General features: G+C 57.9%; 1 pseudogene across 1 annotated transcript; it reads left to right on the forward strand.

Annotated features, from left to right (window-relative positions):
• Nucleotides 1-16,965: 16,965 nt before the first annotated feature.
• Nucleotides 16,966-17,506, forward strand: LOC309859981 (small ribosomal subunit protein uS10 pseudogene; annotated as a pseudogene). The gene has a single exon. The product of its transcript is annotated as a small ribosomal subunit protein uS10 pseudogene (transcript).
• Nucleotides 17,507-24,573: the final 7,067 nt, after the last annotated feature.

Consider the following 24,573-nt stretch of genomic DNA (forward strand, 5'->3'; position numbering starts at 1 on the left):
ACGTCCCGAGCTCCACGGCCCCCGTGGTCAAGCCAAGTTCTCTTGGAGGCCAAGTCCTCTCTTGGAGGTCTGGGGACTGTGGGGGTCTGTGTCCAGACCACGGGGAGGACTTCAAGGGTGTGGGACAGAGGAGGCCGCTGTCTCTCCTGAGCACCTCCCCACAGCTGACATGGCTCCAAGGGACACCCAGTCACTGTGGGTCCCCTTCCCCCACTGCCTCTTTAGGCCAGAGGACAGCAGCTTAGAGCCCCGTCCCCTGCACACAGCTGGACGAGGAAGGAAGCAGTGCGAGCAGGTTGGTCTGCTGGGAACTTCTCTAAAGATAAGCTTCCCCCGGCTGATGCTGGCCCTCGAGGTGCACCAGAGGCTGTCCCGGTCTGAGGGCCACAGAGCATGGAGTGGTCCCAGGACTCCGGGACGGCCTGGGCAGCCCGCTCAACACACGTCTGAGATCAGCACAGGCCCTTCCTTCTGTTCACGCGGTAGATCCCGGGCTCACCCCTGCATGCGCCGTCCACCCGCCCCCTGTCCCCTCCCGGTGGCCAGCGCTCCCACCTGGTTTCTGTAAAGGCCATCAGGTCCCCCTGTGCCGTGCACTCCAATGGCCAGTGTCCCCCCTGCGCTGCCGCCGCCGGTGAAGAAAGCTGGCTGTGTCTGCGGACCTCAACAGTGACCCCACGGCCTGCCGGGGGGAAGCCCTCAGCCCGGGCACCGCAGCTCCGCCCAGTCATGCCGGAGGCCCCGGAAGGTGAAAGTTGGGGGAGGCTTGAGCCCCAGGTTTGTCCGGGGGTTTCCATCCCAGCAGCGGAGGGAGGGAAGAGACAGGCCAGGGGGGTGGGGGTGGGGGTGGCGGGGAGTGACAGGCGAAGGGGAAGGGGCCGGGGGACAGGAGGGACAGGGGACGGGGACAAACAGGTGTGCACAAGGGCTGGGGGACGGGGAGACAGGAAGGGCCGGGGGGGACAGGGGCAGGAAGAACGTGGGGTGCAGCCCACGCTGGGCGCTCTGTCTCCGCTCCTGGCCGCCCTCCGTGAAGCGGGGAGCAGAGGAATTAGCTTCCCGGGCTCCTCCCTGTCCCCCCAAGCCACAGGGGTCACCTCAGCCACAGGCAACAGTCCGTCCACAGGGGCGAGACACGAGGCAGCCATCCCGAGGGCGGGGGGAGGTGGTGGCGTCCGCACATCCAGGAGTCCATGCGTCCTGGCCACGCTCGTCTCAGACTTTAGCCCCCAGAGCAGGAGGGCGATGTCCGCTGTCCGGCCGGCGGTGGGATTCGGGTGGGCGGCCCGGGCACACGTCTGTGGAGCCCTCCGTCCTCCGGCCCAGGAGCCCCGCGGGTCCTGCGCCCCGGCTCTGCCCCAGCCAAGCAGCCCACCTTCCCTCCGCAGCGGCGCGTGGTGACGCCCCCACGGCCTGTCCCTCCCGACTCCTCTGAGCTCCTGCGTCCTGGGCGGCTCCCAGGAGCCGGACCCTCGTGGGCTCTGCGGGCCCCCAGCCGGGCTTGTCCCCCCCCATCACCGGACAGTGCCGCAGGTGCGGGTTAATAGAGAACAGCGGCAGAGGGAATTCTGGGGCTGCTCAAGGCCTATTTTCAAGCAACTTAGAAGCAGTCGTCCCCCAGAGACTGAACTGCTGATTATAAATAATAACGATGTGTTTACTAAGACGATCAACACCATTACACCGGTCCGAGCTTCCGCTGGTGTCTGAAGTAAGAAACCCACGTTCTCCAGAAACCCGCGGAGCTCAGAGCCGCTGCGGCTCCCCGCTGACCAGCCCTGCTCACGAGCTCTTCCCACGCCTGGGCCCTGTCTCCTCCGCCCTCCCGGCTGGGCCCCCTGGAACGAACGTGCGCCCCTCTGACCCTGCGCAGACGCGTCCGGCAACCCGCCTGCACCCTCACTGGGCCCCAGTCCTGGGCTCCAATCCCGGCTCTGCCGCTTTCAGCTGTGTGACCTTAGGCAGGTTTCTTCACCTTGCTGCGCCTCCGTTTCCCCATGTCAAGGACCACCCCTGGGAGTGTTGGGAGGACCGGTAGGTATCAGCTCACGGGGCCTGGCGGGCTGCGGGGCCTGGCGGGCTGCGGGGCGCGGGTGCCAGACACAGCGTCGTGGCAGGCTCGTGGTGGGGGCGGGGCGGGGACTGACCATCACCTGACCAGCTCCCCTGCCTCCTCCTTTAGGGAAGGCTGGGGATTAATCTTTAGGATTCGAACTACTTGTGCAGTTAGTTACCTGTTAGCTCCAGAAGCAGTCACCCTAGGACGGTGACCGCGGACCTGCCCCGGGCCACGGAGCGTCAGGAAGGCGGTTTCCCGAGCTCACCCCAGACCTGCCAAATCATCACCTGGGGGACGGGCCCGAGATCTGGGTCCTAACAAGGAGTCCCCCGGGGGCCTCAGACACACGCTGAGTCTGAGGACCCTGCTAGAGGAGCTTGTCTTTAAAAATCAACCAGAATAAATCCACCAACCCAGGCCACAGGGGTGCCCGAGGTCAGGAACCTTCTCTTCCCACACTAAACAGGGTCCCGGTCCCATATTTCTTACCCCGAGGGCGCGCTCAGCCCTGCTCGGACGCCGAGCCCCAACCGACCCGGGGTGCATGTACGGCCAGGGGACGTCACCGCCAAGTACAGTCGAGGTGGGGGGCAGGGGGCAGACACGGCAAAGGGGGTTCTCCCGCGGGCAGGGAGGCCAGGTGTCCAAGGTCGAGGCACTGGCGGCTGTGGTCTCCCCTGGGGATGCCTGGAGGTGATTCGGCCCAGGCCCCCTCCTCGCTCCTGGGGTTGCCCGCAATCCTTGGCCTTCCTCGGCCGATTGTTCAGACTCTCGGGCCCCATTCCCGAGCGCAACACTCACACCGCCCCACGGAGAAGGGCTCCCGCTCCCAGCCCAAGGTCAAGCCCCGTGTGCCGCCCCCCGGCCTCACCCACGCACGGGGCCCTCTCGGCTGTCCTGGGAGGTCACCGCACGCACACCCACCTTGTGGGGCCACCTCCTGACTCAGGGCGCACCTGCCCCCGGCTCCTGCCCCCGGGCCTCCCGCAGCCCACGGGGAGAGGGTGCCGTCCCTGCGGGAGGACACGTCTCCTTCCAACGCGGAGTCTGATAGGAAGATGGGGTTGGTTCCCTAGGACTCCGAATCCAGTTCACTCACTGCCTTTGGCAAAATAAAATCATAGCAAATAAAGTCATATTTGCTCTCGACAACATCATTGTCTTTAAAGGGACAGATGCCGCTTGTGGAACCCAGTACGGAAGGAACTCGCCACGTCCCCCCACGGCGGTGCCCCACCCGGCGCCACGAGAAAGCATCTGGGTAAAGGAAGAACAGGGCTCTGCGCTCACGGCCTGGGAGCGCGGCAGGAGGAGCGGCGGGAGGGAGCGCCTGCCTCGTGCTGGCCATTCCTAATGCCCGCTGGACGTGAGCTCGGCTGCGCTGTCCTGGGACGGGGTCAGGACCGTGGCCCGTGGAGGGGGAGGGGGCCGAGCTGCTCTCCCTCCCCAGGGTCTGTTTCAGGAGGGAAGAGGCTGGGTTCGCAGGCTCCCGGGGAGGGGTGCTCCCTTAGCTAGGCCGAGGCACCCCCCCACTGCTCCGGGTCGACTCTGCCTCCCCTTCCCCACACCTGCAGACCACGCGGCCCTGCCTCCCGCCCAGGGCCATCCCAAGGGACCGAAGCCTTGGTCCCACCGTGGGAGGCCTCGCAGGGCCCGGCCCATCTGCGGGCACCCAGCACGCCCACCTCAAGGCCAAGGTCGACATGGCCCAGGTAGGCCTCCGCTTTGTGCCGGCGGGGCCAACACCCCACCCAAGACGACCCAGGGCAGGGTCAGCGCTTGGCCTCGATGGGGCCCCGGGGCACCAGGGGGGAAACCGCAGGCAGCGCCCGGGGGGGGTGCCGGGCTTCCAGGAGCTTCATGTGACACGCAGAGCAGAGAGGGGTCCCGGGGCTCCCGGCCCACCTGAGCGAGGCTCATCGCTCACCGCGCGGGAGGCCTCAGGAGCCCGCAGCCGACGCGGGGAGGAAGGTCTCCACAGGGCCCGTTCTGCTGGGATGTGTTTATGTCGACACGGCCGGCCTCCGACTTCCTCAGCTGTTTCCAGGGCCCTCTGTAAATCCTGGCGGCCTTGGGTAAGGACAGGTTTATGGGATATGCTCATCCGGTCCCTCTCCATTCCCAGGAGTGTTTGGGGGATGGGGACAGGCTCCGGATGTAGCCAGAGAAACCACTTCCACGAGACAAATCACCTGAGCTACGAGTTTCCTGGGGTCGCTGGACGAACGCACGCACACGGGCAGACCAGAACCACGAGGCCTGTCCTCCCGCATTCCGGACGCCGATGTCCCCGGTCAAGGCCGCACGGGACCCTGCCTGTTTCGAAGGCTCTGGGGGAGACCCGTCCTGCCTCGTCCAGCTCCGGGGGACCCAGGGTCCCTGGCTGTGTCACAGCGGACCACGCTGTGTCTCCATCGTCACGTGGCTCCTCCCTGTGTCTCCACTCGGCCTCCACGTAAGGACGCAGCTGCTGGGTTAGGACCCGCCCCGCTGTGGCCTGAAATCATCTTAACTCACTCCGTCCGCCATGACCCAGTCTCCAAACAAGGTCCCATTTGCGGGAACTGGGGGTCGGGGCTCTGATGTATTTGGAGGCCACAACTCAACCTAAAACACCCGGCAAATCACAGGCTCAGCCCCTGCCTGGGCTTGATCAAAAGATGCAGGTTCGGTGAGCGGAGACGGCCTGCGAGTGCCAGCCGGACCGCGCACACGACCGCGCACACCTTGGGGCGCAGAGGGACACAGCAGCGGCCGGACGGGCCAGGCCGTCCACGAGGCCCTCAGTCTTCAACCCTGAATCTCGCAGGAAGCATCCGCTCGCTCCCGCAGGTCGCTGGGCTCCCGGATCCAAGGAAAGCTCACGGATTTAGACAGAATTCCCTTCTCCAAACAGCATGATCCCGCGGGAAGGCACACAGGGCGACAAGCAGAGGAGCCTGGCCAGCCGGGTGACCGCCCCCGGGCAGCCCCCTCCTGCGTTTACAGGGGCGGGGCGGGGGGCGGTGACTCCACATTAAACCACTTCAAACATCAATTTATGACACTTGACGTTTCACAAGATCTCCCAGGCCCACGGTCGAATGCAAGGAAGACCAGAACACGGGCTGGGCCGTGTGCCGACACCTCCGGGGAGGCCCCAAGCTGCCGGCCGCCACATATTCTGCTCATCCCCAGGGGCCCGGGGGGCGTGGGGCCTGGGATGCGACCATGAAGGGACCGGAGTTGGCTCTGGGACCCGGGGGGCAGGGACACGAACGAGGCCCGCAGGGGCCTGAGTGGGCAGCTGGGGTACGTGTGCCGTCGCCAACCCAGAAGGTCCCTGATCCGTGGTTTTTCTTTCTTTCTTTTTTTTTTAAAAAAGATGTTACTTATTTATTTGACAAAGAGAGAGAGAGAGAGAGAGAGAGAGAGAGAGCACAAGCAGGGGGAGCAGCAGGCAGAGGGAGAAGCGGGCTCCCCGCTGAGCAGGGGCTCGATCCCAGGACCCCGGGACCATGACCTGAGCCGAAGGCAGACGCTTCACCCACGGAGCCCCCAAGGTGCTCTTGTTTTTAACTTTTTAGGAGAAGAATCCATTTCTGTATTAATTACTCAGGTAATTAAAAAATCAGTTTTGTTTTTAAAGCCACAGCATTTTCAACAGCACAAGAAGCTGAGAAACACAAAACCAAAAAGGAGGGTGGCGAGATGCGCCCGTAGCCGAGTTCCTGCGAGAGCGGCGTGAGCAACCGCGCGGCAGGGTCGGGCGTGGGTGTCGCCGCTTCCCGCCGCCGAGGGAGAAAGGCCGCGCGGGCCGGGCTTTCCGTGCTCCAGGGAAACGCGCTCCTCCAAGGAGGAAAACAGCGCTTTTCTTCCAGAGTTGAAGCAGCGAGCACGGATCGCGGGCGTCCTGGGGGCAGGTGACGGGGTCGTGGCCGCGTCTCCCTCGGCCCGGCCGGCTGTGACGGCAGGAGGCTCGGGACGCGACCGCCAGGGTGGGCGCGGCTGAGGCCCCGTCCCCGCACGGGCAGCAGGACACGCGCCTCAGGCCGGATCGCCGGGGTAGACGCTCTCAGGTTGCCCCATGGCATCCCGCTTCACGCGTGAGGAAACCAAGACTCAGAAAGTTCACGTAACTTCCTATGACCTCGGGCGCGCGAGTGGCGAGACCAGGATCCCCTGAACCCAGGCTTTGGGAGGTTCCCACGGACGCCCCTGCACACCCCAAGGACCGCCTCCCCGCCCCGGGCGCTTGGGACCTCCGGGGCCCCCGCACTGCAGGGCACAAGGAGCCGTGGGCGCTCACGGGGGGCCTGCCCCAGAAGGCTCCCGCGACGACAGGAGGGAGCCCTGAAGGGGCAAACCCACGCCGGCAGCTTCTCCCATCCCAGGGGCGGGTCCCAGAGGGGGCTCTTCCCCCCAGGGAGGCACCGCCGTGCCTTGTCCCCCTGCCCCCCCCACCTCGGCCTCGCCGCCAGGAGTAGGGGACGCGGCAAACAAACGCGGAGGCCCGCGGGGGCGTGAGCGACGGCTACTCGGAGCCCAGGGACAGGGTGAACGCTGTGAACAAACCACGTGGGACATTTGCCACGAGACTCACGTCGAGGCGTGCGGGTCACGGGCGCCCGAGCGCTCACAGGGCCGAGCAAACGTCCTCTCCCCTCCTGCCCTCGGTCCTCGGCAACTGCCCCCCCGGGCACCCCCCACCCCGCCCCCGTGTGCCGGCTTGTCCCGCACAAGTCACGCGAGCAACACCGCACGAGGCATAGCGTCCTGGAGGTCCATGCGCGCCCTTCTCAGGGCCAAGCGCTCGTCCCCGGGGTGGCCGGAGCCCAGCGGGCTGTTCCATCGGTCCGTCCGCAGACACGGAGGTCGTTTCCACCTTTTGGCCACCGAGAACGGGGCTGCAGAGCCCGGCACGGAGAGCCTCTGCCTGGACACCTGTGTCCAGGTCTCTGGGGCACGTGGCAGGGATGGCGTGGCCGGTCATCTGGTGGCTCCGTGTCTGCCTTGTTGGGAAGCTGCAGCAGGTGCCCCGTACCAGCCCCCCAGGAACAGAACTTTCTTGTAAACACGGGCCTCACCGTCTCGCAGGGCCCGCACCCCTGACTCGGGAGACCAGCCCTTCCCAGAGCGGGACCATAGTTTATAAGGTCACCCTGCCTGTGACCCCAGGTGGCGACCTGGAGCCAGCTGGTGCCCGGGGCTCCCCAGGTGTGCGCGTCTGTCCTGAGGACGACTGCACTCCCAACCAAACCTGCTCTCATGTTTGCTGGGGTTGACCTCCCCCAGCACCCCCACACCCCCAGCCGCCTGCTGATGTACCGTGACAGTGATGGAGGCCACAGGTCCTGGTGGAGGTACGTGGCAGCCTGTTCTAGAAAGAAAACCTCCGCAGACTCCACAGGTCGGGGCTGGTTCTCCCCACACTAGAGGTCACTGTCCCCAGGGTCCTGTTGTCGCCAGGAGCCGTCTCCACCGAGCGAGAAAGGCGTTACACAGTTCCTGGAATAAAACCTGCCCCGTGCTCGAGCTCATGAGAGCTCACGTGCTCCTGTGTGTGCGTTTCCGTGTGTGCATGTGTGTCCCTGTGTGTTCACCCGTGTTTCCGTGTGTGCTCCTGTGTGTGCACATGTATTTCTGCGTGTGCACGGTATTTCTGGGTGCACACGTTTCTGTGTGCGCGCACAGGTGTGTGCGTTCGTGTGCGTACATATATCTGTGAATCCCAGTGCCCTTGACGGAAAGGCAAGTGAAACCCACCCAACAACAGTAGCCTTAGTTCCAGAACAACTGGGATCTCCCCCACGGAGAGCGCACAGACCCCTGCTCTCAGGGCCCCGGGGAACGGCCCAGGAGCCTTCTCCTCTGCACCTCCCTGTTGGGGTGTTGGGTCTCATCCCGGGATGCTCTCCCTCAGGCCAGCCCACCCCATCCCCGCTGGTGCTGTGTTTGGATCCCGGGACAGGGGCGCGTTCCCTGGGGCCGACTCCGCCCCTGGGCCAGCAGCCAGCACCGCGGGGTGAAGGCAGCCTCCCCAGCTGGTGTCGCACGTGGGCTCGTCAGGGCCTTGCCCTGCTGCCTGCGGGCCGGGGGGGCTGCGCGCATCTCTCCTCGAGCTGCACTGTGGGCTCGGAGGTCCGGGACAGGAGCCCCTCGCGGTTCCAGCCACTCGGGTGCGGTCCCTGCTTTCCCGGGGACCGGAGCTCCCTGATCTTCCTGTGGCACGGCACACTGTCCCACTGGGCCCCACATACGGCTTGATTTTTGAACCCACGACGAGTCAAGCAATAATTTCATAATGGAAATATTTTTTGTTAATAAGACTAATACCAGATTATTAAAAAAATCCTGCCAAAGATACACGAAAGCTGACACCAGTGACTAGTTACAGAGACGGATTTTATTTGTAATTCCCAGTAACGATGCGCTTTCAGGAGAGCTGAGCTCACTGGCTTTGCCCAGAGGCCAGAGCAGTGGAGTCCCAAGGGACGAGGAGGGGGAACGGAGGAGGGGGCCGCCCGGCTGGGCCTCTGCTCCCTCTGCAGGGCTCCACGCAAAGGAACGGCCTTCAGGTCCTCCAGGAAGGGGCCTGGCCTGCAGGACACCCGTACACAACATCTCAGCGCGACAGTTACAGACGGGAGCCCGCTCAGTGCTGCTCCGAGGAGGGAGGGCGGGGGCTCTCCGGGCAGGAACCCACAGGGGCCGGGTGGTCCTGGGGTGTGGCCTGGGCTGCTGGGGTGCGAGCTGGGGCTGGCCACGTCCCTCGGTGCAGGGGACCAAGTGGAGCTGCGCAGAGCCCCCGCTGCTCTCAATTCCAACCCAGGAACTCGGGGGTGTGTGCAGTAACACGTCTCCCCATAATAAACCCCGACACATAACCGCTGTTCGCATGTTGGTGGCTCTGAGCCTTCGGAGCGCTCAGATGCTAATTCACACGTACTGCGTCTTTCACATCGATAGCATCATCCTGTGCCTGTCCCTTTGCTCGTCTGACAACACAGTGTGGACCACGCCTCTCACGGCCACACCTCTTCCCGGGGAGAGAGACTCCCTCGCCTGACATCCCGCAACACGGACCAGTTCCTGGGACCGGAGATCAGCCAGCCTGCTGTTCTGCCGGCCGCTGCACACAGTGACCCTCTAGCCTGAGAGAATGGAATCTTACAAGGACAGGTCGGCCTCCTCTGGAAGGTGGACACCAGGCATCGCTCCTCCGTCTCCGTCCGCAGGAGCCCCAGGAAGGCTGGCTTAGGCCACGGGGGAGCCAGGCCCCTGGGGCAGGCAGGTGGCCTGGGGAGCGCTGAGCGGGCAGGACCGTCTGACATGGGCCCAAGAGGCTCCTGAGTGGAGGGGTCAGGGCCGCACCCCTGCCCCGCTGAGACGCACCATCGTTAGCTTTGGCCCCAGGCAGGCGTGGCCCTGGCCAGGCTGCTGCCCGGAGGGCACGAGACAGACGGCATCTGGACTGAGGTCTGGATGTTTGGGGGGAGCGGCTCTGACCCAGGGAGCACATGAGAGGGACCCTTCGGCATCCAGGGACAGCGTCCATGGACACACACTGTGGTCTGGAGGCCAAGCACCACTTCGGAGGCCGGCGGACCTGAGCCCTGAGCCGAAGGGTACAGCTCTGCAGGGGGGGCAGTCACCCCCAGAGTGTGAGGCACGTGGTCCAGCCGCACGTACCAAGGTGGGCCTGGAGCTGGGGACGGGACCGACCTCGAGGGCCTGATGGAACACCCAGGATCCTACACGGGTCAGAGAGGAGGACCCGTGACCTCACAAAGGAGGTCCAGACTTCCTCTTGACACGGATGGGGTGGGGGTGCCCCGAATGGGTGAAGCACACGCACCTGCCCACACGCACCTGCCCACGCGCACCTGCCCACGCGCACCTGTCCACACCTTCGAGCACTTACCTCTTGCTCCCATTGGCTGTTTCCAGAAAAAGAACTTTCAGGTCGAAGAACAAGGACACTGGACGCCAGACGCCTACTTCGAGATCGCTCTCCGGAAGCATGAACTCATGCAGAGGCAGGCAGAGGCCCAGCTGCACGCCCTCAGTCCCCCGAACGCCTAACCCGATGTGGGGGGCAGTTCCTGGCCATGCTGTCTGGTGAGGGGGGAGGCTGGACCGCTGCTCTCAGAGGGCCACCAGCCCTGAGCCACAAAGGTCCCTGATGGTGCAGATGTCACCTTCCCGTTCAGCAGAAGCACCGGTCTAGGCCTGTGGGGTCTCTAGGACGCAGGCATTTCAGGGCGGGCGCTGGCTGGAGTTCATCACCCGAATCAGAGCACCGCCGGGGACCTGAGTCCCCTCGTCTCCCGGGGGCACATGGCAGGCTGGGCCCCGCACGGAGCTTGGGGCTGGGGTCCCACGCCTGAGTTCTGTGCGACTCTGGCCGTGGCGGGCTGCATGGTGGCCCCAGAGACCCATACGCATGTCTGAACCCAAACCTGACTGTGGCCTTCGTTGGGGAAGGGTCTGTGCAGGGCCCCAAACCCAGCGACAGGTGTCGTGAGGAGACACCAGAGAAGACGCAGACACAGAGGACAGCCGTGTGAGCACGGGGGTCACGCCAGGAGCACCCACAGCCCGGAGCTGGACACGGTGACCTCGGGGTGCCCCTCCGACACCTCAGGCTTCAGCGTCTGGCCCCCGGAGCCGGGAGGACACATTTTTCTGCTGTTTCGTGTCCCCATCCCGTGGGGATTTGTCATGGTCGTCCCAGGAGGCTCACCGGCCAGGCAAGTGGCTTAGCCTTCCTTGGCGAGGGCAGAGCACCGGCCCCTCACAGGGCTGGGCAGAAGCCGGTTGAGCCCCGCACCTGCCGCACTGAAGACGCTCCACCCGTGGCCGCCGCCCACCCCCACCCCTGCCAGCACCTCCTCGTGGCCGCCACGGGCCTGTGTCCACGGAAAGCCAACCTAGCTTGGAAAGAATCCCACCGCTCTCAATCCCACGGCCCTCCTGCCGCCTCGTACACGGGGTGTGGGCAGCAGAATCTGGAGTTGGACCCCCAGATTCCCGTCCTGGGGCGCAGAGCCCTCCTCCCCGGGTTGGTGCAGCTGGAAGGTTCTGAGGACGTGGTTAAGGTCCGAACCATTGACCTCACGTCGGAGAGATGATGGGAGCCGCCTGGCCCAGGCTCAAGGCCCGCCCCATCCGGGTCCGGAGGTGGAGCAGAGGAAGCAGAGCTCTGGGGAGGCGGGGACGGATCTGCGGGGCTCTGAAGAGGGCGGGGCCGCCGGGGGGACCCGGAGGGACCCCGCCAGCAGGAAGCTGAGTTCTGCCCACAACCAGGACAGCTGTCGGGAGACCCGCCTGCGGACGGGCACACCACCAGCCCCTCACTGTCAGCTCGGGGAGACCCTGGGCAGGGGCTGGCGGGGCCCCAAGGCCTGAGGTCACTGTGTTCCTGCCCACAGCGGGCAGTCACGTGTGGGGTCCGCCCACTGCCGGCCTCTGTGCAGACCTTCGAACCATGCAAGGCCTAGCCCTGCGTGGGTGCCCTCTCCCCCTGCCCAGCCCCTTCCTGCACTCCAGCCTCGCACAGACCCGTGGAGGAGCCCCCTGCCCATCCCCGAAAGCCTTGCCGTGTGAGAGACAACCTTCCCGTTCCTTCCCGGTGCACATGGGACACCACTAGTGGCCACATCAGCACGGAATCCAGGGAGGTCCCTCTGGCCTCTGAGGAGGCACCACAGCACCAGCATTCCCAGCAGGCACACTGAGCAGCCATCCAGAACCTTCTCCATGGCCAGTTCCGGCCAGCCACAGCGGACGGGCTGCGGGCTGCCCAGAGCCACCTGCCATGAGCCTGGCCCGGAGGCAAAGCAGCGGCTGCCTGTGCTGTGTACCCCACAGGTCACCTCGACCCATGAGGCAGGGCCGACCCTACCGCTCTCCTCTCCCTCCATGGAGCAGGAGGGGAGCGCGGCCAGCCCGAAGCAAGGGTCACAACCCCCGGGGCAGGGAGCGGCTCCGTGAGGCCGCGGGAGCTGTCCCTGCTGGATGCCGGCTACGCACGCCACTGGGACCTCCCAGAGGTTAGAGACCGACGCTCCAGGGGCAGGTGGGCGGGGTCCCCAAGGAGCACCCTGCCGGCTCCAGGCCTCCACCTCTCGTCTGCAGAATGGGACCAAACAGCACCTCCCTCAGCAGGTGGTTGTCGGGAGGAAGCTAGCTGATCAGGTCCAGCGCTCACAAGGGGCTTTTGCACACACGCCCGGCACCGTCCCTCTGCCCGGCGCCCTGGCCCCGGAGGGCTTTCTCAGACCGCCCCTTGGCTTACGACCCAGGCGAAGCCCCCCAGCGCCACCAGGCCCCGGAGCCCGGTCTCGTCACAGTCGCTCCTCCTGACCCACCGGCCCCTGGCTTGTCCCTGTCGTCTCGTGTCTCCAAGTGTGATGAGGCGTGTGGCCCGGGGGTGCCAAGGTCCAGTCCAGCTCCAGTGAGCTCAGAGTCTGGGGCCCGGCATCGGCTGGTAAGAGGAAATGAGATGTCGCGGGCACCTTCCTCCGGCCTCGGAGTGCTGACGGCTCCTCTGACCTTCCACACCGCCCTCTCCAGGAGGGTCTCTCCCTTTCCGTCCTGGAGGCCGCGCTGGCCGCCGCTCCAGACTCCCCACCGGGCTGGCCACGGCCTCCCGTGGACAGAACGAACGCCCCACCCTGCGGGCCTGGGCTTGGCCGTGGGACGTGCCAGTGGAACGTGGAGGAAAGTGCCAGCCAGCGGGTTCTGAGCTGAGACCGCCGAGTCTCCGCCCCCGATGGTGACGAGGTGGTCTGGGGGCACCGCTGCCCCTCGGCCTGGGTCTGGAATGAACACACGTGGGGCAGAGCCGAGCCCCGAGCCCACAGAGCCCAGCCAATGTCAGCCGTTTCTGCAGAACATTTTCTTTTGCAGACGCACGCAGCGGGGACAGACCAGTAAGGACAAGATCAATGCGCTTTGCCCCTCGGGGAAGCAGTGCGTATGGGGAAGGGGGGGCGGCCTCTCCGCTCCAGACAGGCTCCGCGGGGCGACGGCACCCCAGGTGACACCTCCACACGAACCCTCTAGGCTAGCCTTGCCTGGCACCGCCTGCAACCTACAGGGCTGCAAAGGATGTGGCCAAGTGGCAGGGACGTGGGTAGGAGAGGAAGGTGACAGCCATGGTCAAGACTAACTTTCCCGGGGCCAGACACGACTGTCTAAAGACCTCTGGGCTAACGGACCCGCTCTGCACAGCGCCCAGCCCCGGGGCTACAGCAGTGAGCAAAGACTGCAGACCCGAGCCCCGGCCGGAGGAGCCAAGCCTCCCCGGGAAGGAGAGTCGGCTGAGAAACACATACGCAAGTAACAGAAAACATCACAGAGCGATTAGCTTTCCAGAGAGCAGTGTGCGCTGGGAGGTGGGCGCATCCCTGGTGAGTTCAAGGAGCAGCAACGGGGCCAGCGTGGTGGCCCAGGTGAGGTCGCAGGCACGCAGGGCCTCGTGGGTCAGGGAGAGCCTCTGGCCTTTACAGGGAGGAGCCAGGAGCTGCTGGAAGGTTCTGAGCTGCAGAACGATCTGGGTTAAATCTCTGAAGACACACCCCAGCACACCCCCAGCTGAGGGTCCCCTAAGTCCGTCCCTGTCATCGGTCATTCCTTTCGCACGTGAAGGGCTACGGGCCGGCTGAGTGCAGGAGGACACACGATGCGTGAATCTACGCACATGGGAAGTCTGGAACATTTGATCCGCAGAAACAGCAGTTCGGGGGTCTCCTGGGGGGCTGCTGGAGTGGGGGGGAGGACAGGGAGTTCCACAGCTGAGACGTAGGAGGGTCCTTTTTTATTCCTTGAAAATTTCCCCCTTTATTTCTCTATTTCATCCTTTACCACCTCCAAATACGACCGTGTTTTTTAGTAGCATGAAAAGATACGGGATCTTCACACGTTTAACCCTTTCAAACACAAGTGGACGCTGACAACGTCTGCTGCTTGTGCGCAGAAGCGTTTGTTCCGCAGGTGGTGGAAACGTAAGACGGAGAGCGGGCGCTTACACGTCTCCGTGAAGAGATGAAAACCCCTGGAATTGTACACATTGAACTGACAATCATGTGGCCAATAAAGCCATCTTTATTTTTTGGTTATTTTAAAAAGACTTTATTTATTTATTCGAGAGAGACAGACAGTTGGCACAATCAGGGGAAGGGGCAGAGAGAGAGGGAGAAGCAGACTCCCCACTGAGCAGGGAACCTGACAATCTGGGGCTCAATCCCAGCACCCCAGGATCATGACTAAGCTGAAGGCAGATGTTTAACCCATTGAGCCAGCCAGGTTCCCAATAAAGCCATGAAAATTTGGGGCATATTTTAATGATCGAAGCTGCGGAGTTAAAATCCGAGCTCTTCAGACACGCTGTGACTCTCTCCCTCGACTGTGGTTCTGGCCCCGGGTCAAAGCCCCACCTGGCTCCCTCCCAGTGGGCCCAGGACAAGACTAAGCAAAAGGCATCACTCTCAGTCCTGGGAGACCTCCCCGGAGAGGTTAATTCCTGGTGTGAGGCAAGGGGTCCACTGACCGCTGCCCCCCAGGCTCAAGACACAACAGAAATGACTCCATATATGGGGCGCCCGGGTGGTTTAGTGGGTTAAAGCCTCTGCCTTCGGCTGAGGTCATGATCCCAGGGCGAGCCCTGCATCGGGCGCTCTGCTCAGCAGGGAGCCTGCTTCCTCCTCTCTCTCTGCCTGCCTCTCTGCCTACTTGTGATCTCTGTCAAATAAATAAATAAAGTCTTTAAAAAAAAAAAAAAAAGAAATGACTCCATATGACAAAGCAGACTTTATGGCTGCTGTACATTGTGTCCTCCCTTTCATTCAACCCTTTGTAATTCAGCAGGCTTGGAAAATCAGGTGTCAGGAACACGGGGTGCTTCTGAACTGTTCCCCCAATTACTGCGTAACTCGGAAAAGTTTAACTAGTTTAGTTAATTCCACGTGATGCTCTGCACGCCTTGACGGAAAGCTGGGAAGGTGCTATTTAAATCCAAGGTCTAATTTTTGTCCTCATCTGAAAGAAGCAGCTGTGAGCGGTACCTGCCTCAGACAGCGGCTGTTAAATTTAATTGTTCTTAGCCTGTGAGTTTTCCTGTAGTGAGATCTGGTGCCAGCTCTTGTGATATAAGTAAATATGTAACACCTACCAGGATGTCAGCGGGAGGGAAGAAGACAAGGCTCCCATCTACTGACAGCTTCCTCGGGGCTGAAAACATTCGCCGTGTCTTCTTGTTCCCCTGGCCTGGTCCAGCACCGTCCTGCTGCGGAAGTTACCGCACTCCGTGGCTCTCAGCCACCTTCCCCACTGGAGCCCTGGTCTTCAGCACCATGGCCAGCTCTGGACAAGCACATTTCCAAAGGAAGCTTCTTCCCAGCTCAACCCAGATTTTTTTGTTCCATTCCCATGTCTTTTGTTTTATATTTTATTTATTTATTTGACAGAGAAAGAGAGATCACAAGCAGGCAGAAAGAGAGCCAGGAGCCCCCCGTCAAGCAGAGAGACCAATGCAGGCTCCATCCCAGGACCCTGAATCATGACCTGACCCGAAGGCAGAGGCTCGACCCATTGAGCCACCCAGGTGCCCCTCCCATGTCTTTTCTTTTCTTTTCTTTTAAAGATTTTATTTATTTATTTGACAGAGAGAAATCACAAGTAGGCAGAGAGGCAGGCAGAGAGAGAGAGAGAAAGGGAAGCAGGCTCCCTGCTGAGCAGAGAGTCCGATGCGGGACTCGATCCCAGGACCCTGAGATCATGACCTGAGCCGAAGGCAGCGGCTTAACCCACTGAGCCACCCAGGCGCCCCCATGTCTTTTCTAACTCACACTCTTTAGATCCTGGCCCACCCACATTCTTGTGGGCTCCCACATGTCCACTGTCCACCAGCTGAGGTGACACAGCCAGGAGGTGCCAGAAGAACCCATGGCCTCTAGACACACGGTCTGTCCACGGATCGTTTTCCTTCCTGGGACTCTGAACCCCAAACCCACCAGAATAACCATCACTGGTCACACAGATGTGAGGGTTTAGCACCCTGCTGGAACTGGACTAGTGACAGGGAAAGCCAACCATACATCAAAATTAGAGAGAGAGAGAAAGACAGAATTTTTAGACAGAATTTAATATTGTGTTTGATGTTTGAAAAGAAAAAGCTTCAGGGATAGCCACTTTCAGAATACAGGATGAGGACCTCCAAAAGTCTGTTTCTCCATAAAAGCAATGAGAACATTACAAAATTTATTAAGATTATTTTCTAAACTCTGGAATTTAACCAAAGGCTTGCAATAAGAAACTCAAGAAATTCAAGAAAAAAGGCAAAATCTCAGAAAGAATAATGAGTTTTGAGGTCATTTTAGCTTGCTCCATTCCCATCCACCTCTTCATTTCTGCAGTGGTCTTGAAAACCAACAGCTTCACAACCCCAGGAACCATAAAAACCAGCAGCCTAGCACCCACTGGAGGGATCAGAATGTTTTGGGGACTTGCCAAAAGCCCCATCACTTGATAATTGTCATTATTTGGCCTCTCCAGTAGCTCCCTGGAAACCCAGAAATAAAGACAAGCAGAGATTATCTTTATTTGACCTGACTTAAGCCTTACTTCTTGTGAACAGTGTTTTTCCTAAGATGATTGTTGAAAACAATCAGTAGCAACTGTTTAACATCACAGCTGCCTGAGGCAGTGTTACTTCAAGTTGACCAAAAACTTAAAAGGAAAAGTTGAGGAATGAGATGTTCACAGGGGGCTTGAAACACCCTCACATTCTCCTGTGAATCTAGAAATTAGAAATCATTAATAGAAAGAAATTTGGGAAACTCACAAATAATGTGAAAATTAGCCCATCCTTAAATCATGAAGGGGTCAAAGAAGAAATACAAGATGAATTGGAAGATACTTTAAGATAAATGAAAATGCTCTTTGAGGAAGATGCGGTCGCAGGTTCGGCGGTTCTTTGGTCGCCCCGCTTCTGCTCCTGACTCACTGCTGTTCGCTCTCACCGAGGAACAAGTCGGTCAGGAAGCCGCGCCGCAGCCATGGCTTTTAAAGACACTGGGAAGACACCCGTGGAACTGGAGGTGGCGATTCACCGAATTAGAATAACTCTCACCAGCCGCAACGTAAAATCTTTGGAAAAGGTATGTGCTGATTTGATCAGGGGCGCCAAGGAAAAGAATCTGAAAGTGAAAGGACCAGTTCGGATGCCTACCAAGACTCTGAGAATCACTACAAGAAAAACTCCTTGTGGTGAAGGCTCTAAGACTTGGGATCGGTTTCAAATGAGGATCCACAAGCGGCTCATTGATTTGCACAGTCCTTCTGAGATTGTTAAGCAGATTACATCCATCAGTATTGAGCCAGGAGTTGAGGTTGAAGTCACCATTGCAGATGCTTAAATCAACCTTTTTAATAAATTGATAATCTGTTGTTAAAAAAAAAAAAGATAAATGAAAATGAAAATACAACATGCCAAAATGTAGGAGATACAGTGAAGTAGTGCTTGAAGGGGAATTTATGACTGTAAATACCTACCTTAGGGGCACCTGGGTGGCTCAGTGGGTTCAAGCCTCTGCCTTCCACTCAGGTCATGATCTCAGGGTCCTGGGATCAAGCCCTGCATCAAGTTCTCTGCTCAGTGGGGAGCCTGCTTCTTCCTCTCTCTCTGCCTGCTGCTCTACCTACTTATGATCTCTGTCTGTTAAATAAATTTTTAAAATCTTAAAAAAAAAAGACCCACCTTAAAGAAGAAAGATCTCAAATCAGTAACCTAACTTTTGCCTTAAGAAAGAAGAAATAGAAGAGCAAACTAAAGCCAAAGGAAGCAAAAGGAAAAAATGATAAATAGTGGAGCAGAAATAAATAAAATAAAGAATAATAAATAATACAGAAAATCAATGAAACCAAAAGTTAACCCCTTAAAAAGATCAACAAAATAGATAAACTTATAATTAGACTAAGACAAAAAAAAAAAAGATTCAAATTACTAGAATAAGAAAGAGGAGATATTCCTACTGGCCTTATAGAAACAAAAAGCATTATAAGGAGACTATGAACAATTGTATACCAAAAAGTCCAGTAACCTAGTTGAAATGAACAAATTCTTTAAAAGACAAACTACCAAAACTGACTCAAGAAGAAAGAAAATTTCGATAGACTTGTAACAAGTAAAGATACTGAACTGGTAACTTTTTTAAAAACTGCCCCCCCACACACACACAAATAGGCCAAGATCACTATATTGGTAAATTCTATCAAACATTTAAGGAAAAATGAGCATCAATCCCTTACAAACTCTTCCAAAATATGAAGAGAAGTAAACACTTTCCAGGTCATTCTATGAAGCCAGTTGTACCATGAAGTCAAGCCAGGCAAAGACATCACAATCAAAGAAAACTACAGACTAATATCCCTTAAAAATATACACACAAAAATCCTCAATAAAATACTAGTGCACCAAACCCCACAACATATAAAAAGATTCCATACCACGACCAAGTGGCATTTATTCTGGGAATTCATGTTCAGTTCAAACTATGGAAATCAACCAGTGTAAGGCACCATACTAATAGCAAATGTGATCTTCTCAATAGATGGAGGAAAGGCATTTGACTAAATTTAACTCTCTTTCATACAAAAACTCTTAAGGAACTACGAATAGAACTTCCTCAATATGACAATGTACATCTGTGAAAACTCACAGCCAAGATCATATTTAACGATGGAAGACTGACTGCTTCCTCCCTAAGATCAGGAATAAGGCAAGGATGTCCACGGTCAACAATCCTATTCAGCACTATACTAGCAATTCTAGCCATGGCAATTAGGTAAGAAGAAAATAAAAAGCACTTATTTGAGATTAAATGATCTTATATATTGACAATCCTAAGAAATCCATTATAACTAATAACTATAACTAATAAACTAATAAACAAGTTCAGCAGAGTTTCAAGATACAACATCAATACACAAAAATCAATGGTATATATATGCACTAGCAATGAAGAATCAGAAAAGAAAATTAAGGGTACAATTCCATTTATAATAGGGTCAAAAAGAATAAAATAGGAATAAATTTAACAAAATACATGCAATATTTATACACTGAAAACTATAAAATATTAGTGAAAGGAATTAAATAAGTGGAAAGATATCCTTGTACATGGATCAAAGGACTTAATATCATTAAGACAGCAATATTCCCCAAACTGACCTACGGGTTCAATTCAATCCCTATCAAAATCCCAGTTGTCTTTTTTTGCATAAATTAACAAGCTGATCCTAAAATTATATGGAAATCCAAAGGACTCAGAATAGTCAAAAGATCTTGAAAAAGATAAACAAACCTAGGGGGCTTGTATCTATTGATTTCAAAACTTACTCCAAGCTACAATAATCAACATGGTATATTTGGGCATAGGGAGAGACAGATGAATCAAAAGAAGGGAATTGAAAGTCCAGAAATAAACTCTTAGATTTACGGTCAATTGATTTTCAACAAGTGTCCCCAGTCCATTCAATTAGAGTAGTCTTTTTAACAAATGGTGATACCATTTAATATCCACATGCAAAAGGATACAGTTGGATCCCTACCTCACACCATTTACAGAACTTTACTCGAGAGGGATGAGAGCCCTAGCTGTAAGGGTAAAACTAGAACATTTTAAGAAGGAAGCACAGGTGCAAATCTTCATAACTTTGGATTATGTAATGCTTTCTTAGGTATAACACCAAGAGCACAAGCAATCAAAGAAAAAATTAATTGGACTTTATTTTTTTTTAAAGATTTTATTTATTTATTTGACAGAGAGAGATCACAAGTAGGTAGAGAGGCAGGCAGAGAGAGAGAGGAGGAAGCAGGCTCCCTGCTGAGCAGAGAGCCCGATGCGGGACTCGATCCCAGGACCCTGAGATCATGACCTGAGCCGAAGGCAGCGGCTTAACACACTGAGCCACCCAGGCGCCCCTAATTAGACTTTATTTAAAACCATTGTCCTTCAAAGGACACCATCAAAAAAGTCCAAAGACAACCTACAGAATAAGAGAAAATATCTGCCAGTCATACGTCTGATGAGGGATTTGTATCCAGAACATACAAGTCAACAATAAAAGGACAAACACTGCCATAAAAAATGGGCTAAGGATAGAAATACACATTTCTCCAAAAAAGACACGAGTGGCCCAGAATCACATGAAAATATGTTCAACATCAGAAGGGAAATGCAAATCAAAACCACGATGAGATTTCATTTCACACCCACTCGATGGTTATAATAAAAAAGACAGACGTCCTTAAGCAACACAGACACAAGTGCTGGTTAAGGATGGAGAAACTCAGAACTCTCATTCACTGCTGCTGGCACGATAAAATGGTACAACCACTTCGGAAAATAGATCGGCAATTTCTCCGAAGATTCAGGGCAGCATTACCATATGGCCCAGTTCCACTCCTGGGTACAGACACCCAAAGGGAATGAACACACGTTCACAAAACACTTGTGTGTGAATATTCTTGGCAGCGCTGCTCACAATAGCCAAAAAGCAGAAACGGGTCAGATGCCTCCCATCTGGCGAACAGATAACAAAGCCCAGCATATGTGCCAAGGACCATGACTCCACCATGGAAGGAATGGAGTCTTGACACGTGCAGCAAAGTGGCGGAAGGTGGAGCCCAGCTCGGACAGGCCATGTCGTCGGACAAGGCCAGCTGGGTGTGCGAGCAGCAGGCGGGGGGTGGGGAGGGTCTTTCTACAGAACACAACCTACTCTCCTGAGAGCTGATCGGAGGTGAGGTCGCCTGCATCCCATTCCCACTAGAGAGCCGGGCGTGAGCTGCAGGTCTCAGCCAGGACATGGTGGGCTCCGTGAGGGCACCTCGTCTCTGTCCTGCCCCGTGCAAAGGCCCAGGACACTCATTCTCCGAGCAAGGAGGCTTGCACGTGCAGACTGGTCCTGGCCCTCTTGGTGGCTGCTTTTGGGGAGACTGTGGTTTGTGTGCAGCCTGGAGGCAGAAGGTCTGTGTGGAGGAGGCAGGTGCACTGTTCTAGAGCAGAGGAGACACTCGGTGAGCCCTGCGCTGGGGACGTGCGTGCCCACAAAGACACCGAAGGAGATGTGCAGGTCAGCGGAGGGACGTGCCCTCCAGGCCTGATCTTCCAGAATGGGAGCATGGCCTGGCACAGCCTCCGGGGGCCGGGCTACCCCAGGGACCGTCTGTGGCCCTGCCCTGCCCCCAGAGACATGCACGATGGCCCAGCTCTGGAGGCTGGCCCCAGCACCCCGAGAGACGGTCCCGCATCCCAGGCCTGGCCGCTCATGCGCATCTCCAAAGGAAGGACACACGCGGCGGCACACACACGCACGCACACTTATACACAGACACATCGAAAAACTGAGTTACTGACATGAAATTCACACGACATAAAACTACCCGCTTTACGGTGACCGACCAGTTTCCACGTTGCCCGTGCACCATGTTGTACAACCACCGGCACCGCTGGGGGTCCCAACTCCGTCCCTCCAAGCTGCACCCCAACCCGCTAGCAGCTTCTCCCCGCCCCTCCCCAGCCCGACAGCCACCAGCCTGCCGGCTGTTTCTGCGGAGGTGCCCATTCTGGACGGTTCCTGTCAGGGGACTCGTACGTGTGTCCTTCCGTGTCTGGCTTCCTCGGCTCGGTACGATGCGCCACAGAGCGTGCGTCGTGCTTCGGTCCTGTCCACAGCACAGGAATATTCCTCCCTGCATGCCTGTCTGTGCTGTGTTTATCCCTCGACCCAGCGGTGAACGCTTGGGCTCTGGCCACTGTGAACAGGGCTGCTGGGAACGCCTGTGGGCAGCACCTACTGCAGTCTCTGGTGTTGGTTCTTAGGGCACATACCTAGGAGTGGGGCTACAGGGTCATATGGAAACTCTGTCAAATTCTTTGAGAAAATGAAAGAAAAAAAATTTTTTTTAAGATTTTATTTGACAGAGAGAGATCACAAGTAGGCAGAGAGGCCGGCAGAGAGAGAGGAGGAAGCAGGCTCCCCGCTGAGCAGAGAGCCCGATGCGGGGCTCGATCCCAGGACGCTGGGATCATGACCTGAGCCGAAGGCAGAGGCTTTAACCCACTGAGCCACTCAGGCGCCCGAAAGAAAAAATTTTTAAGCAACCCATGATCTGATACCCTTAAGCAAACAGTGAAGTGGCTACCGTGGAAAGCTCAGAAAAGCCTGAGTAGCGGGGGAAGGCGGACAGCAGCTACCTAGGGCCGGTGGGGTGGAGGGGAGGACTGAGCCCCCCCCCCCCCCGGGTCACTGGGAAGCCACTGGAAGGCTGCAGAGAGGGTGAGCTGAGCTGAGCTGTGTTTTACAGGATCCCTCTGGCCTTGTGTGGCGGTGGGCTGTCGGGCTGCGTGGGTCAGACCTGGCCCGGGGAAGGGAAGTCACTCATGTGTGTCAGGGAGAAGGGCCACGGGGAAGCCAGGGAGCGGGGGTAGCCCTTGAGCACCCACTCTGCAACCTCGGGGCATCCGTGCCATCAGGACTCCCTGGAAACCATCCCTGGCTTTGCACCGTGTGCCTTCCCCTGCCTGCACAGCCTCTGGGAGCCAGGCCAGGGTCTCCCACATCACCAGCCACTGCCTTGCCGGTGGTGGATGGGGCCCAAGGAGATGTGGCCTTGGCTCCTCCTTTGCAAAGTCACAGAACTGCTCAGGCGCTGTCTACACAAGGAACAAGGGAGGGGGTCCACGCAGGCCGCGGCCAGGGAGGGCACGGCCGTGTGTGGAATGTCCTCCTCCTAGCGGGGGCCAGTAACCCCTGCTGACAGGTGACCTGTCGGGGCAGAGGGCAAGGGAAAGAGGAGAATTTGGGGTTTCATCATGAATGCCAAAAGCAAAATCTAGAGCAGTTCCAAAAGTCCAAAAGATCACACCACGTTGGAAACCGTGGCTCTGTTTCAGGTGCCCCAGGGGCCAAGTCATACGGCACAGTTGGAAGGAAGCCTTAAAAACAGAAGCATGTGACCCCGGGTAACCCAGAAGGTTCTGTGGCTGGAAGGACTGGTGAGAGGGAGGCAGAGTGGCCGCAGAGCACACGGCGTGGGGCGCCAGCACGATGGGCGGCCCCATCCCCTGCCCGGCCCCCCGTGAGGGCACGAGGGGCGCAGCGGAGCTCGAGAGGAGAGGGGCTCGTCCCAGGGCGGTGCGGCAGGCGGGGTCCGGGCGGGCCCGGCAGGGGACGTGGGGCTGGCGTGGGAGCTCCTTCTGGCCAAACCTGGGTCTTAAGAAGGAGCAGGGGGTGATGTCAACGAGACAACACCCAGTGACAGCCCGTGAGTCCGCAGTGATGCTGACGAGACAGGGATGGGGAGGAGGCAAGTGTCCCTTGTCACCGGGAGGTGACGTGCAGATGCCTCACCCTGCAGACTAGAATTTAAAAGGCAGAGGCCACCCTTCCTTTTGCCCTTTCCTTGATGACGAGGAACAGCGCATGTGTAGGAAAGCCGTCGGCCCGCACGCTCTGACGGTGTGGGTGAGTCACACGGGCCCGGTGGCTGCGATTTGTCCTGAGTGACAGCCCCGTCGTGATGTGCAAAGCCCGTGATCTCACACGGTGTTAGAGTCCCAGGCGCACGCGTGCCGTTGTGGCTTCCGCTCCTGTCCACCCTTCGCAGAGGAGCCGGACGCCAGCCGATGTCCTCGGGCTTCTCCAAAGGCACTTCCGACACGTGTTTCTTGCATCTCTGCCCGAGGGCGGCTCCGGGCCGGGGCCTGCGTGGGGCGACGGCCCTGGGAGCCGCAGAGCTCTGCCGCCTGGCCCCTTCGTGGGGGAGTTTTGAGGGGTCCCTCGGGGTCCTCGCAGCCTCTCCGGGTTCCCACGCGGCTTCCTGCTCCCCAGACAAAGCAGTCTGCTCCCCTCCCTACCCCCTTCCTGTCTCACACCCCAAAGGGACGCATCACCTCTAAGCCTTGGGTTGGATCCGGCAGGAACCCCACTAAGACACAGGCCCCTCCCGCCCAGTTATCATAATCCTTTGGAAAATTGTGATTCGTGGCGTAAGGTCCCACCCAATACACTCAGGGCGGCTTCCTCAAGCCTTCCCTCTTTCTGGTGAGCTCTCGACTCTCGGAGAAGTGCCATAAAGACCGGGAGCCGTGCGTGGTGCGTTTCTGGGGTCTGGAGTAAGTTTCCGCAGGATCATCTCCCAGAACAGAAATTTTTTTAAGTCTCTGAATTTATGCTGCCAAAACGCTCTTCTGGAAGAATTAAACCAATTTAGAGTCCTTCCTGCAGGATATATTTTATCCTGTGCTAAGTGGCCCATATTTCCTAAGCGGAGTTAGCATGTACACTTCGTTTCTGTAGTGGCAAAATAAATCTGGGTGATTTTTTTCCATTTCAGGAAAAAAACAAAAATCCTCCCCTTGGGGAAAAAGCAGGCACGCCGCCGATTCTCACGGGGTCCTCCCAGGTTTCTCCTGCGTGGCGAGTTGCGCTTACGTCTATCAGAAAAGGCCGATCGGAGTGCG

Source organism: Mustela nivalis (assembly GCF_964662115.1).
Source record: "Mustela nivalis genome assembly, chromosome: 1".
Taxonomy (NCBI): Eukaryota; Metazoa; Chordata; class Mammalia; order Carnivora; family Mustelidae; genus Mustela; species Mustela nivalis.